Here is a 14,494-nt window from a genome sequence, read left to right as displayed (position 1 = left end):
TTTCTTTTAGTTTGAAGGTCTGCTTTGCTATTGGTAAAATATACATAATCAACTGGTAATTCACAATATATGAAAATTTGAAGTATAAATGTGAGCAGATATGAAATGCTATATCAAAACACTATAATAAACAGTCATGACAATTGATTTACAAATGAAATGTTAGGCTGGGATATAAGAAAAGAGCACATACTGCAGAGCAAGCTGATAACAAAGCCCTATCTGAGTTTTCCTGACACTTTTCATTAAAAATCTAGTCTTATATGAAGCCCAGTTGTTTACAGCTTTGCCAGACTTCAGTTGCTCAGGCTGGATGTCTGGCTGAGTCTGAATTGTTTTTGGAAGTTTCAGCTAGAATGCTTTGAGCATTTCCAAGAATTAGTTGAGAGAAAATTCTTGTTTGCCCATGTGAAAACAATCCCATAACCATTTAGTGAAGAGCTTTAAGGTCTCTGTGTTCCAGAGTGATCTACTGAAATTCAGCCAGGAAACTGCTCTGTGGCAGCAAATTGACTTTTGCCATTTCTGTGAAAATTATGCCAGGCTAAGAGCCACTGAGCAAAACATTTCATCAAGGATATCTTGTGAAAAGATACCTGGTAGAGATTTGTAACTGGCTTCTCAGAACAGCCCAGACATGCTGAAAGCTGCCCCAGTTCCTGCTATCTCACCTATTGCAGATGACTTAGGCACATGCCATTTCCAGAGAGCACCTCTGTGCACCACTGGGTTAAGAAACACTCTTCCTCTAGTGCTTCAGCTTACAGCTCAAAACAAAATGAGATTAAAGTCCTTGCTTTTTCTGTTTCAACAATACTTCCTCAGCAGAGCCTATGCCATGGTGGCAAAAGATGTTTGGATAGCATGATTGCTCTAGCTGCTGGGAGGGTCACTGGTGAGGAACAGCACAGTGATAACTCCTTTTGTGATGCTGTTGTACCTTGTCTGTCAGGATTTCTTTGCCAGCAATAAATATTGGTCATCACCTTTGCTGTGGGATGGAATTCTTGCCTTTGGGAAGGCAGAGAATAATCAACAATCACACTGACTCTTTGCCAGCGTAAATATGCTTTTATTAGGAATTTATCTCAATCTTCAGCTGATTCACATTTGGAATCAGAATTATCTCAGTTTGTGTCTTTCTGTGGTGTGAGATTTATGCCATTGCACTGTCTGGCATTCACCATTGCCTGACAAGCAAGTTGGACTCCTCTCTGGGTCCCAGCATCCACCTCAGCTCATCTTCCAGCTGTGAGCTTTGGAAGTGTTCAGTCTCCAATCCCCCTCTAGTAGCTGCGACTCTCCAACTTCACCCATCTGCAAGGTACCACACTTCCCTACAAAGCTGTCTTCTTAGCTCTTCCCTTTGGATTTGGGCACAGGGCAGGCTCCTAAGGCAATTTGCTCAACCTGCTTTGCTCTTGTAGAAGCAGCTATGGCAGCTGCTGTTCCCGCATTTTTACCATGCTCTTCTCCCTGCTGCAGTCCCCCCAAGGAATTCATTCAATCTGACTGTGCCATCTGTCTCAGTGTTCCTCACTTGCTTGCCCTCCTCCCCAAAGCCAGGGCTTTGCAGTTCTGCTGCAGTTCTGTAAAGCAAAAATCTGTGTTTCCATTTCTCACAGTTTGAAAGCCACCCAGAAACAGTTGTGGGTGACACAAAACAATGCCAGTGCTGGCTCTCTGACCCTCAGCCATTGTCTGGTCATACCTACATTATTAAACATGGACTTCAGAACAGGTTCACTATGTTCAGGCTACCAAACTTTGACTAGGCTAATCCCCAGGCAGGGCTAGCTCCTGAACCATTCTAGGAAGACCCCTGGTTAGTCCATGCCAAAATTTTGACCAAGTCCTGGCACTGCTTAATCTCCTAGTTTAGATGTAATCCTTATGTCACACTCACCTGAGCCCACCAAGTACCTGGGATCATCTGAACAATCACATAAAACATTTCTACATTATAAAGCTATACTTACTATTATTGAATCCGACTTCTCTAAGATTACAGCTAGGAGACTGTTTTCCAAGCATATTTTGAACATCTAACACTGGAAAATTCTAGAATTGGAAAAAATTTTGTGACACATGTTTAAACTGATTTTCCGAGTTAGTTCCTTAGGCATTATTTTAGTATATATCCTCTGTATGCATCTTTCTTTACTATCTACTTTTCTTTTTCTCTTTTCATTAGATGAGTAAAAACTACAGAGACAATTTTAATAACACTCAGGGATCAGTGTTTCCACCTGAACTACCTTCATTAATGAGCACAGCAGATGATACTTCAGTCAGATGAGTCAAAGCTAATAACACCTCATTGGGTCTTATGGACAAACAGTGCCTAGAGCTACAAGCACAATTGGGCACATGATTTCACAGGACTATCTCCTTTTCAAAAGGCAACATGTAAGCAAGAAAAAGAATGCTGATAAAAAAGGTTAATTTTAGCCATATGTGCTTTTGGAAGACTGTATTTTATTGAACAGCAATTCGATGAGTAACACAAAAAACTCATACGGGCAATTCTAAGCTCCATCAGAAAAAAACTTCCCAAAACTTCTTGATACATCAACAACTAAACTGTAAACAGCCAACAAACCAACCAGAAACTCAAAGAACCACTTTTAGCCCTTGTCTTCAGCAGAATAGCGCACACAACTCTTATATTTGTGGGGATATCAGGTCTTGCAGGGCCTTCTACAGTGTTCCATGCAAAAGTAGAGCATTGGAACTTGCAGCTCATGAGGACTGACCAGAGGAATCCCTTGGCCTTCCTGTCCTGTGAAAGGACTGTAGTGGTGCTTTAGAGTCCCAGGAGTTGCTCACTCCTGTAAGTGAAGCAGAACCTCAGAGGCAGCTCCATCCTGAAAAGATAGCATGAAGCAAAAATGACCACCCATTTTCTTCCACAAGTTTTCAATGCCCTGTGTTCAGTGCATGTTTTGTTAAAGTTTGAAAATCACAGTTTTAGAGCAAACCAAGAGACTTTCATCTGCCAACATGCCTTTCAAATCCTTCTCCAAGAGCTGATGAAATGATCTGACATAAAGCAGAGCAGAGGCTGCATTCTTTACAGAGCTTTAAGTGATGCATATTTTACCAACCCATCCATGAGAAAGAGATTCTTGAACAAAATGGCTAAGTGAAAGAAGAGATAATTTTAAAAATATGCTTAAATGGAATTTTAGTTGTGACATGCACTGTGAACATTGCTAATGATTTCAGATATAAGATTGTTCTGCAATTAAGAAGCAACTCAATATACTTTTAAATTGTAGCTCTGAAAACATAATTTATGTTTCCGTTACTTTTATCTTAAATAATCTTCTTGACTTTACAAAAATTTAGATACAGATTCTTTGAAAACTTGCAGCTCCAACACTAATTCAACAGAACAGTTTCTGAGAAACAACTGTTACATCAATAAATATAAATATCTAAATATACGTAAGATTAAGATCCTTCCTATCCAAGATATTTCACCTTTAATTTTAAGTGCTTGAGGCATTAGCGAAAGCTTAAAAGTGTTATTGAAAAAGTGCTGTGACATCTGAGCTATGGTATGCAATTTGTTCACATGCTCAGCAACAAGCAACGTGCTCTGCCCTTCTTTTCTGTCCATAGGAAGAGTTGCTTTTGGATTTCATTTGAGGGTGAGGCAAGTACTTTTGAGATAACGTTTTGCAGTTCCCTGCTGCTCAGTTCTTATTTGCAGGCTCATTAGTGACTGTTTTGCAAGAATAGCTTTCACATTTGAACCGCTTAGTAATGGCAATAAATTTTTGTGGTTTAAGACTAACAAAAGTCAGCTCCAGATACCTGCCGGGAGGTATTATAATTTTTTGTGTACCTCAGCTCAGGATACAGTTGGCTTTTGCTGTTGTAGGGTATGAATTACAGTTTTGCTTCTAAAAATAGGAGTCCTTTGTATTTGAACAAAATAGTTCAATAAACCATCCTTGCTGAGATAACAGTATGTTTTTCATGTCAGAACTACAGTGGGACAAAGAAGCCTGCTTTCAAGGGTACCAGCCAAGCCACAGTAATTTAAAATAGCTGAGCATCAAGTCCTTCAGTTTTACTTCCATGTCATAAGCAATCAGATGAAGAGAGGGAAGTCTACTGAGTTAGTAGTAAGCCACCACTGGTTTCCCAAAGTGAGGTTCAAGGCTTCTCTGTGTGAGCCCCTGAAATTCAATCAGCTGCAAGGAACTCTGCAGTATAATTAGTGGCAGCTGGGGATTGCATTTGTGCTCCACTCTGGGCAAGCAAACAAACCAACCAACTCACAAACCAGCAGCTGAAAACTGCCAGCAGGGGAAAGCAAGTGCATGGTAAGGATTTGAAACTTCCCCAAAGCACTCTTTCTGCCTCCAGCTATTTTCAGTTCAAGAGATTGGCCTAAACTGATGTGGTTTATCTGGGTAGCAACCATCAGTGAGTATTTGTGCCAAGAATGTCTGCTCCCAAGTCATGTTAACTTCTGCATTTGTGGAGAAGGCATTCTGTAGTTCTGCTCTTCAGTGTGTGAAGAACCATCCTGTTCTGTTTGTTGGTGGAGACTGCTTCAAAGCCCATGTAAAGCAACAATAATCAGCAAAAGAGAGCAGGTGCCAAATGTGATAGGAGCATAGACTAGTTTTCTACTAGAACTCTATGGGTTTGAAAGATGCCAGCATCACTCACCTTTCTGGCTCTCTTCCCAGACCCAGCCAGGATGGAAGGCAGACAGTGCCAGAGCCCTGCAGAGCTCAGATCCCTGAGCTGTGGATGACCAAGGAAAGCCAAAGCAAATGCTCTCTGGCTGCTGTGATGCACAGAAATCATCTGATAACTGAGAGATCCTTGAGAACAGATTTGTCTTCCACAAGAAATGAAAACAAACAAAAAAACAAGGGAAGCACATAAGCACATGAAATTGTTGTTCAGGGCTCTAAACCTAGAGTTAGTATCATACACTTTCTGAGCATCTTTACACTGTTTCTCACTAATATTTCAGAAGAGCACAGAAACTAGCAGTCCTTACAGAGGCTCTACTATACTTTGACCAGTCACAATAGGGACTTAAAACCTACAGTGCTGGAGATTCCTTGGTGAAGCTATGTCTTGTTTCTGACATACAAACATGAACAAAATAATGTGGCCCATGAGGATTGTATCAGAATTTCCCAGAATAATGTGTAAACCCAGAATCTAGTGTCAGACAGTATATAACTTTTTCTTTTGAATATGGATCAAGTTTTTTTCTTAAAATTAGCACAGACATTTTTCTCCTGTAAGAGAAAATATTTCAGAATATCAGTCTTCTGAAAATTGATCAGTCTTCATTTACTCATGACCAATTTGCTTCTGAAAGAGCTCAAAGCATGTGGACGGTTTCTGTTCAAATCAAGAACTAATTTTGCTTGAGATAAAAGTAGCAGTTTAAGGAGGAAAATTTAAAAGTAGCAGTTTAAGGAGGAAACATGGCTGTTTTGATGTATATGTGTCACATGGACTGCTGAGGCAAATCAGGAACTTGAAAAATGCCTATCTCTTCTGATTGAATCCCTAATCATATATAACGGTGTCATGGTTTAATCCCAACTGGCAACTCAGCCCCACAAAGCCACTCAATTCCTCCCCCCAGTGGGATGGGGAGAGAATCAGAAAAGTAAAAGTGAGAAAATTTGTGGGTTGAGATAGAGACAGTTTAACAGGTAAAGCGAGAGCTGCACATGCAAGCAAAGCAAACCAAATAATTCATCCACCACTTCCCATGGGCAGGCAGGTGTTCAGCCATCCCCAGGAGAGCACAGCCCCATCATGGGTGTCAGTCGCTTGAGAAGATGAATGCCATCACCCCAAATGTCCCCTCTTTCCCTTCTTCCTCCCCCAGCTTTATATACTGAAGGTGACACCATATGGTATGGGATGTGTCCCTTCCCAAGTCCTTGCACACCCCTGTTGCAGACATCTTTTTGTGAAAATCTTTTCTTAGGATTTTTTCCCTTCTGAGAAGCTGAGGCCTCAGAAACAGAATGTAAACAATAGTGGATTTTTGATTGGGCCATCTTGAATGTTTACAATTAATGGCCAACCACAGACCAGATGGCTTGGACTCTCTGTCTGAGCCACAGATCTTTGCTATTCATTCTTTTCTATTCTTAGCTAGCCTTCTGAGAGACGAAACCTTTCCTTCTATTTCTTTTTAGTATAGTTGTAATGTAATATATATTGAATTCAATGTTGACTCCATGTTCAAGCCTTCTGAACATGGAGTCAACATTCTCATCTCTTGCCTCATCCAAGAACCCCTGTGGACACTGTCACACACCCCCTGCCTCCTCACTGGTGGGGTGGGGTGAGGAGCAGAAAAGGCCTTGACTCTGTGCAAGTTCTGCTCAGCAGTAAAGAAAACCTCCCTGAGTTATCAGCCCTGTTTCCAGCACAAATCCAAAATACAGCCCCATACCAGCTACTGTGATTACTTCTATCCCAGCCAAAACCAGCACAAATGGGAACAGGAACAGAGGCTATGATGAAAATCATCAGCAATGTCAGAGTCAAAAGTGAAACTTTTGATTTGTTTACTCGAGAGACAAAGGTATGAAGAGCATGGAGGAAGGATGTTGAATAACAAGAGGCTAGAGAAGATGAATGGGTGGATGTTCCTTCACAATATATGTGAATGTGCATATGATAAAAAAAAATTTAAAATGAAGAAATGCATGCAAAGTTATGTAGATATACGTAAATTGATTTTCACTGTCTTCTATTAAAGTCAGAAACTTAGAATGCTTTCAGAATAATTTTTATATAAGATAGGAAAAGATGTTAGAAGTCAGTAATTCAGGTCCTGAGCCATCCATTAACTGATGACAATGGAGACATGTTTTCCATTCTCCTAGATCCTTTCTTCCTGAGTATCTAATGCTGAATCTCGAGAGCTGAATTCAGCATTGCTCTCAAGAAAATGGTGAGAGATTTGGAACTAATTTTTAATGCTGACTAAGACAGTGAACTGCTAATAAAACCAGGAAACCTCAAGCCAGGTTTATGAAGCCATCTTAGTTGAGAGTAGAGTGAATCAGAATTTGATATTATTAATTACCATAAGATATGATATTACAGTAAATTTGGGGCATCTTCAGAGTAAAATTTGCCTTCACTGAGCTATATGAGTATGAGTATTTTCATCAAAACTTCAAGAAAGAGCTACAGGAAAGTGAAACTCTGTGTAGTACTGTCATGGCTATAGTTGGGTCCCATTCACAGGGGCTCTCTGTGTGTATGTGTGTGGGTTTGCATTTAGAAAGAAGAGCTTTTCGTAAATTATTAATTTTTATGTAACCATTTTACTGCTTTTGGTGGAAGTAGATTTTTACAAACTGTTTCTTTTTACCCAAGAAATTTTCTGCTTTGTAGAGTTCATGCATTTTTACTTCAAGCTCAGCATAAGAAACCTTTTAAACATGAAAAAAATGAAGTATCTCCAAAACCAGATGACTCTTTTTTAAAAGAAGTCTTCCCTCTCATGTGTTCAACCCATGCTATGACCAACATAAATTAGAAACAATCATAATTCTGTTCCCTTGGCTATATCTTTTGGATCCCCTCCAACATAAAATGCATTAGCACAAAAATGTTCTTGTCCTTAATTAATTTATAGCTTAGAGCAGAATACCATAAATAACAGTTGAACTTCAGCTGCAATTTTAAATCCATGGATGAAATATTTTATAAAAAAATGTAATAAAGCTTAAACAGTTCTAGATGACAAGTAGAACTAATTATCAATAATCTTAGGAATTTTGGTGGTGGACAACTGAATGTAAAATATTTTTATTTTGTAATATATTTGGGTTCTATTGAATTTATTGTCATTGTGGGAGAGAAAATTAATTTAAGTTTTATCCCTATCCTGAACAAACACACTTACTAAACTGAACTATTTGGTTAGAGTTGTTGGTTTGGTTTCGTTTGGTTTTAAATAGCTTAAAACATATTAAGTATGCTGGCATATCTTGTTTTGAAGCATACATGACTGAGGTGTAGAGAATCTGCATGAGATATTATAGCTTTATATGGCAACAGAGGACTGGAAAGGATCTAAGGGGTCATCAAATATATTGTTATAATATTGCAGGAATCATGTTTTATATTCCCCTTCATACACTTATCAAGTTCCACTGTGAGTGCATTTAGGAGTTTTGCTGCTTTTTCTCCAGCTGGAAAATTGTTCCCAAATCCCATTGCCCGATGTGAGAACCTGTTTTTGGTTTCTCACATAGGTTGAATTCTGGCCAATCTATGCCATTGGGTTCCACTGCCAACACTGTCATTTAGTTGAAATGGCTCTCCCATCTCCCTGATGTTTGCCTCTGTGATATATTTATACACAGCAACTGGATCCCTTAACAGCCTTTATTTTGCCAAGTTAAACAAGCCAAGCTCTTCATTCTGTCCTCTCATATGATAGGCTCTCCATTACCCTGATCATCCCAGAAGTCCATCTTTGTACCTGGACAAGTCTGAGGTAATGTGCTACAAATGACAAAGTACAAGTCTTGCATAATAGCACAATAAAAGAAACCATAGCAAACAGAGTAATAATTTCAGGCTTGCAAGGATGTGCTGTGCCAAATATTTAGGAGGTTGAGTAAAGGTTTTGAATCTTCTGAGGGGATCTTCATTAGAAAAAATGTGGGTCCCCCTCTGCCTCCCCAAGTTGTTGATTGAAATTGGAGTATGAAAGGTTTTAGGTTTTTAATCAAAAGCTGGGAAATTGATGAAAATTTTTATTTGGTGGAGACCTTCAGCCACCATTGTATGCAGTTCGTTAGATTTCTAACAGTGATAATTGAAGAAATGGGTCTGGTATTTTTAAAGTTTGTTTGGCAAAGTTTTACAATTATTGATTGGGAAAATTCCTATGAATACTGTATAATATGTGATGAACCTTTCCTGGAGAAGGCACAATTTCATTCACATGTTGCTCTTAAGAAATCTCAGTTACAGAGTTCAGAGGGTTGGAATTACCCTGGAATTGCCTCTGCAGAGTGCTCCTGTTGGTGTGAGCCAATGGAAAGCAGAAGAGAATGTGGGTACAACTGATCCCACCACCTCCCAGGACCACAGAGAAAAGGATGTTTGGTCAAATCCAGTATCCCCCATGTCTCTTGTGCCATAGCTTCTTGGAAAACTCCAGGAGACTTCTGACTGCCAGCTATTAAGACTGTGACAGCAATCTTTTTTTGGAGCTTCAGAGATAAACTTTTCCCCAGTCATTCTGAGCCTGAAATCCCAGTGCTTGGCATCAGGACCATTGCAGAACAGGATGTCTCTGTAAGTGTAAAGGAGAGATACTGGGGGAGCATATGTTTTTCTACAGTCCTTCTTTTCTCAGGAATAAACAGGTTGATTTCCATTTTTCTGCCCTGTGGCAAAAGGCAAAAAGAGCTTTTGTAATATACGGTAGGAAAAGGGAAGCACAAATTTAAGCTACTACATGCACATATGAAGATCAATGAAAATGACAAACTTTTAAAACACTTGAACAAGAGCAAAGGAGAATCCCAACTGTGAATACAAGCAGTTAAGTAGACAATTAAAGAAATACATGCAGGAGTGGCTGATTTCTGAGGACTGGGGATGGCAATCCCCTGGGGAACAGAGGCCTGAGGGAGACAGCTGGGGACAGCCCCAGGCCTTGGCATCAGGCACATTCCTGGAGATAGGAGGAGCCCAGGATGGGCTGTGGGCCCAGCTTGGTGGCCTCCAGGGTTGGGCTGTGTGTGGCTGTGTGGCAACCCTGGGACTGGGGCTGGTGGCCCCAGGTGGGCTGATGTGGGGTCCTGGGTTCTTGGGGCACTGATAATAAATGGGACTGTAATTCTAACAAACACTTCTGATGAAAACAGTGATAGTCAAAGGTTTGATTTGATGGTGGAAGCCATCACATGGGTCCTGCCCCCGTGGTGGCCTGTGGGTTGTGGGAAGGAGGTGCCCCTTCCTGAATCCCAAAGCCTTGTCCAGTGGTGCTGGTGGGGTGTAGGGTGCTTGACAAAATCAGCTTCATTTTGTGTCCCATTCTACAAACTGTGCACAGCCAGACCTTCACAGAAGCCCACCAGACTGTCTGCCCAGGACTTGCCCCTTGTTGTGCGATCTCCAGTGTAGCTGCTGGGGCTTGGAGTGAAAAGCAGCTTTGAGAGCTCTTTGCTTTCCCTGGCTTTTCCTTTGAAAGTCCTGGGAATGGTGGCTTGTAGATCAATGGGAATATGGGGACTTTTACTGACCCCTTTCATTAGGGCTTCTTGGCAAACCTGCCAAAGAAAACTTCAGCTTTCTTTCTGCTACGTTTGGTTTCCTGATCCATGCTTCACTGGAGGAGAGAGAACATGTGCATGTGAATGAGGAAAGACGAGAGGCTTTCTCCAAAACTAATCTACAGAGAATCAATAGCTTCTCACTACTCTGCTGAGAGTAACAAACAAAAATTATTCTGTTTAATGCACATGATAAAATTCTCAACAGTTGGGATGGAAAAGGCAGCCCAAAAAGTTGTGATGCCATTGCAGCCCTGCTAGGGTTAAGTTGCTCGTGAGGGACAGTCTGCAACCAAAGCTTTGTCTTTCATTAGCCTAACAGGAGTTTAGGAGCATTTTGATGCACCTGTGTGAAGTCTGTGAGTCAAGTATCAAGTCAAGCTGTACCAGTATTCAGCTCAGCAGCAAAATCTCATGGGCTTCTTAATACAACACAATGTTGTATAATGGGGAATATTTTAAGTGCTGCAGTGATATTCACCTTGACTCTTTCTTTTGATCACTATTTACTGTGTCATCACTTAATTAAAATGAAGAAGATATGTATAGACATAAATATTATCCTGATATATTTTAATGTTTAATGGAAAAAAAGCTTATCCAAAGAGTGTACTGTGTCTACCTTATCCTGCTGCTTCGTCAAGAATTAGAGGATGGAAATTACTTAAGTCCTATCTGTGTTCCAGGATGTCTCTTCTTGGGAAGATATAGGTGTTATTACTACACTTGTAAAATTACTTTAAAACAATAAATAAAGGAAAGAAAGTACCCTTAAGGGCCTATTTTTAAACAATGTCTTCAGTGAACAAGGTTTCTGCAAATCATGAATAATGCCACTTTTGTTTGCTTACAGAACATCAGACTTCAATCTCATTTAGGCTGATGAAAATCCAAAGTAACCTCTTTAAACTCAGAAGAGTAAAGGCAAATGAGGCCAGAATTTGACCCACTAAGCCTTCGTCCACCCTTTTTGTATCTTAATAATTATTATGTGCTTGTTGACAGCAAACTCTTCTTTGCTTCTTACATTGTGTGAATTGCGTTGCAAATTCAGCTCTTCATTACAAAAACATGACTCATTTTCTTTTTCTAGGTCTAGATACTTTTAAAGACAGTAGTCTTGATCCTTCCTCAAATAAATGAAAAAAACTCTCACTGAATTATTTTAAAGGACAAACCTTTCACAGGCCAAAGAATTAATTACTGTAAATCCCATGTGTCTCATACAAGTTATCTCTATTCTGCTTCTTGTGGATTGTCATGAGACATGTGATTCAGGGCTTGTGGTATAACAGTGTGATAACCTGAATTCTTGCACATGTAGGAAATGCTTTCTGCTATTCATAAATAAATAAATAGGTAATTGCTCAATCTTTTCCAAGAAGTAGCTGCTGCTCAAGATTGAAGCTCGCTAAGCAAATTTTCTAGAAAATGAAAATACTTATCTGTAAAATAACCTTCCTTTAAATCTAAGTTTTTCTTAATATGTATGCACCAATTACAGCTGGTTAAGATTTCATTACTGTATCTCTCCTTATATTGCCCATAATCCAATAGATCTTGTTCTTTTCACTTAGAGCAAAGGACAAAATATACAAATACCAAGTTGATACTTACTATTTTGCAAGAACTCACATACAGTTTGTTAAGAAATAATTGGCAAATGGGTCATACACTGCTCTGACTGCTACTAACTTAGTGCAGTAGTTCTTCTTTGTCCCTTGAATGGTAACATTCCTTGTATGACTATACTGTTATTAGAACTATATAAATTATTTAAATAACAGTAATTTTGTAGAATTGAACAAAATTGTTACTGTTTTATTTAAAAATATCATAGCCCCCCAGAACACCATGATTTCCTTGCCCAGGAAGGACCTCCATGGTCTCACAGCCCTCAGAATCTCTGTGAGCCCTGCCACTGAGCCTGCCTGGATGCAGCATTTCTCAGACCCACTGGCTCTGGTGTTTCCATGTCAGCTGTGTCTGGAGAGTATTTGACCTGCAGAACTTTGTCTATGCCATAACCATGCTGCTCAGTCAGGAGGGTCAGGGCAGAATTCAGGGAGTCCACCATTCTGTTTGTTTAGGCAACCCAACCAAATGCATGAATGTGCTTTTATCAACACGAGACCCTGCCTTTGTCCAGTGCGATGGCTCTGATCCCCATAGGCCCAGCAACATCCCCAGCTGTCCTGGAGCAGAGCTCCTGGTTCCCTGCACATCTTCTGTACCTCCACAGCATTTGGAGTTGTCGCCATGTCCCCAGCCTTCCTTTGTTTTGTGGGCTGTGAGAGAAACCACGTCTTGCAGTGCTGCAGGTAGGCAGCTCAGCCAGCTGAGCAGGCAGGACTCTGCAGGCTGCCTGCAGGGCCACTGATACTCTGCTGTGCTGTCACCACGTTGTGTCACTGCCCTGCACATACTCTGCCGAACTGCTCTGCTCAGTGAGGAACCCAGCACCCCACCTACCAGCTTTTCCCTTCCCTCCTTACAGCTGCTTTTTGGGATGGAGGGGTTTTTGGTGCTGATTGCCTAATTACAGCAGAAAGCTGTGACTTGTGGCACGGCTCTTTGGAGGCAAATGGAGTGTGAGGTGTCACCACCCAGTTGCTGTACTGTATCATACCTGCAAATCCTCCTGGATTCTTCTGTGCACTGTCACAGCTTTGGAAACACAAGGATAAAGTCAACAGGAGTCTCTAATAAAAAGTATTAGTATTTTCAAGGCACTTAATGTCTGGAAACCTCTGTTTTCTAGCTGGCCTGCTGGCTGGCTGGCAGACAAGCAGAATGTGCTGCTTCTCTCTTTGTCCTGGCTTGTGGCCCCTGAGCCTTATCTCTTCTCCAGGGAGCAGCAGGGACCCCAGTCAGCCTCAGGTGGGAGCAGCAGAGATGGCACAGGGACACCTCTACCCTCGACTCCCTCCTCCCCACTCCGGACCTAGATTCTAGTGGAGCCCCTGCCCTGGGAGCATCCCTGACACAGGTATTCCTGCACAGCATGGGCTGTTCTGCTGACACAGCTCCCAGCTGGAGCCACACACCTAAATAAATAACACTCAGCAATGTTGCAATAGCATGGCTGGAAAGCAATACCTGAGCTTTCTGCAGATGTCAGCTCCAGGAGGCAACCAAAATTGCTTATTTCAAACCAAGAACATGTGAACAAGAAAACCAAGAGTTTTTCAAAGGCTTATCTGAATTGTAGAGCTGTTAAAGCCCTTGGGGACTGTTGACAATTCCCAACGACATCCTCAATGAGCATTATTTTCTCTGAAATTTGTTAGCACAATGAGTTAAAAATAAGCATCCTGAGTTAAGGACTTAGTGTAACAAGGAACTCTGCAGCAGGCACCATGGAATCCTATGACCATGTGACATGTTCATCTTGGACTTTTCTGTCTTTTAAAAGCCCCATTGGTAGTATCACATTGGTTATACAGCATTCTTTATTTCCAGTTTTAAAGTTCCTCAAGGTGCTAGAACATACTTTGGAGCTGTGAACCCAGCTCAGAAACTGGAAGGCAAACACTAAATTATTTTATAAAAATTTCACTGCTTTAAGCCCAATATCATATCATATTTTTAAATCTCTGAGTCATTTGGAAAGCTTGGGACTGTCTGTATTAATTATGGCCCCAGAAGATCTATCCAACAGTCAGAAAGCAACTCCATTTGTAGTCAAGGATTGCAAACACAATCTTCCTGGAACTGAAAGTTGCACATTGTGCAATTTTTATGACTTGTATGGCTTTTCTATTTTTAGTTGTTTCAAACCTGCAATACATCATCTAATCCTCCTTAAACTGTCATCCATAATGCTAATTGACACTAACTTGGCATAAGCAATTTGCTTTCTTAAATTTATACAGTTACTGTTTTATCTAACAATGTTAAACAAACAAAACTTTATTTTTCTCTGATATAAAATTGATGTGAGTACAAACTGGTAACGATGTGTTTCTAGTTATGGACTTCAAAACAATTAACAAAAAAAAAAAAACTCCCCCCCGAGTATTTTCTTTCTTTCTTTTAAAAATATGCATGTGTTATAAAGTCCAACAACTGTTCCATTATTTCAGCAAGCCATTTATTTAATATTTGCCTGTATAGACATTTGGAAAAGTTTCTCTGAGGTTTGAGAAAGACTAATATAATGGCACTTCTCAGCTTTTTTG

At 40.4% G+C, this 14,494-nt stretch overlaps 1 protein-coding gene across 3 annotated transcripts in view; it reads left to right on the top strand.

Annotated features, from left to right (window-relative positions):
• Positions 1-14,494, top strand: part of FILIP1 (filamin A interacting protein 1) — a 102,063-nt gene that overhangs the window by 15,271 nt on the left and 72,298 nt on the right. Inside the window, exon 2 of one of the 3 annotated variants that reach the window (XM_077174837.1) lies at positions 13,165-13,302. The exons of the other annotated variants lie outside the window; for them this stretch is intronic. The gene's annotated coding sequence lies outside the window, so the exon portion shown is untranslated. The remainder of the gene's footprint in view (positions 1-13,164; positions 13,303-14,494) is intronic. 3 annotated transcript variants of the gene reach the window in all.

Source organism: Agelaius phoeniceus, chromosome 3 (genome assembly GCF_051311805.1).
Source record: "Agelaius phoeniceus isolate bAgePho1 chromosome 3, bAgePho1.hap1, whole genome shotgun sequence".
In the NCBI taxonomy this organism is placed as follows: Eukaryota; Metazoa; Chordata; class Aves; order Passeriformes; family Icteridae; genus Agelaius; species Agelaius phoeniceus.
This window is presented reverse-complemented; position numbering and strand designations above follow the sequence as displayed.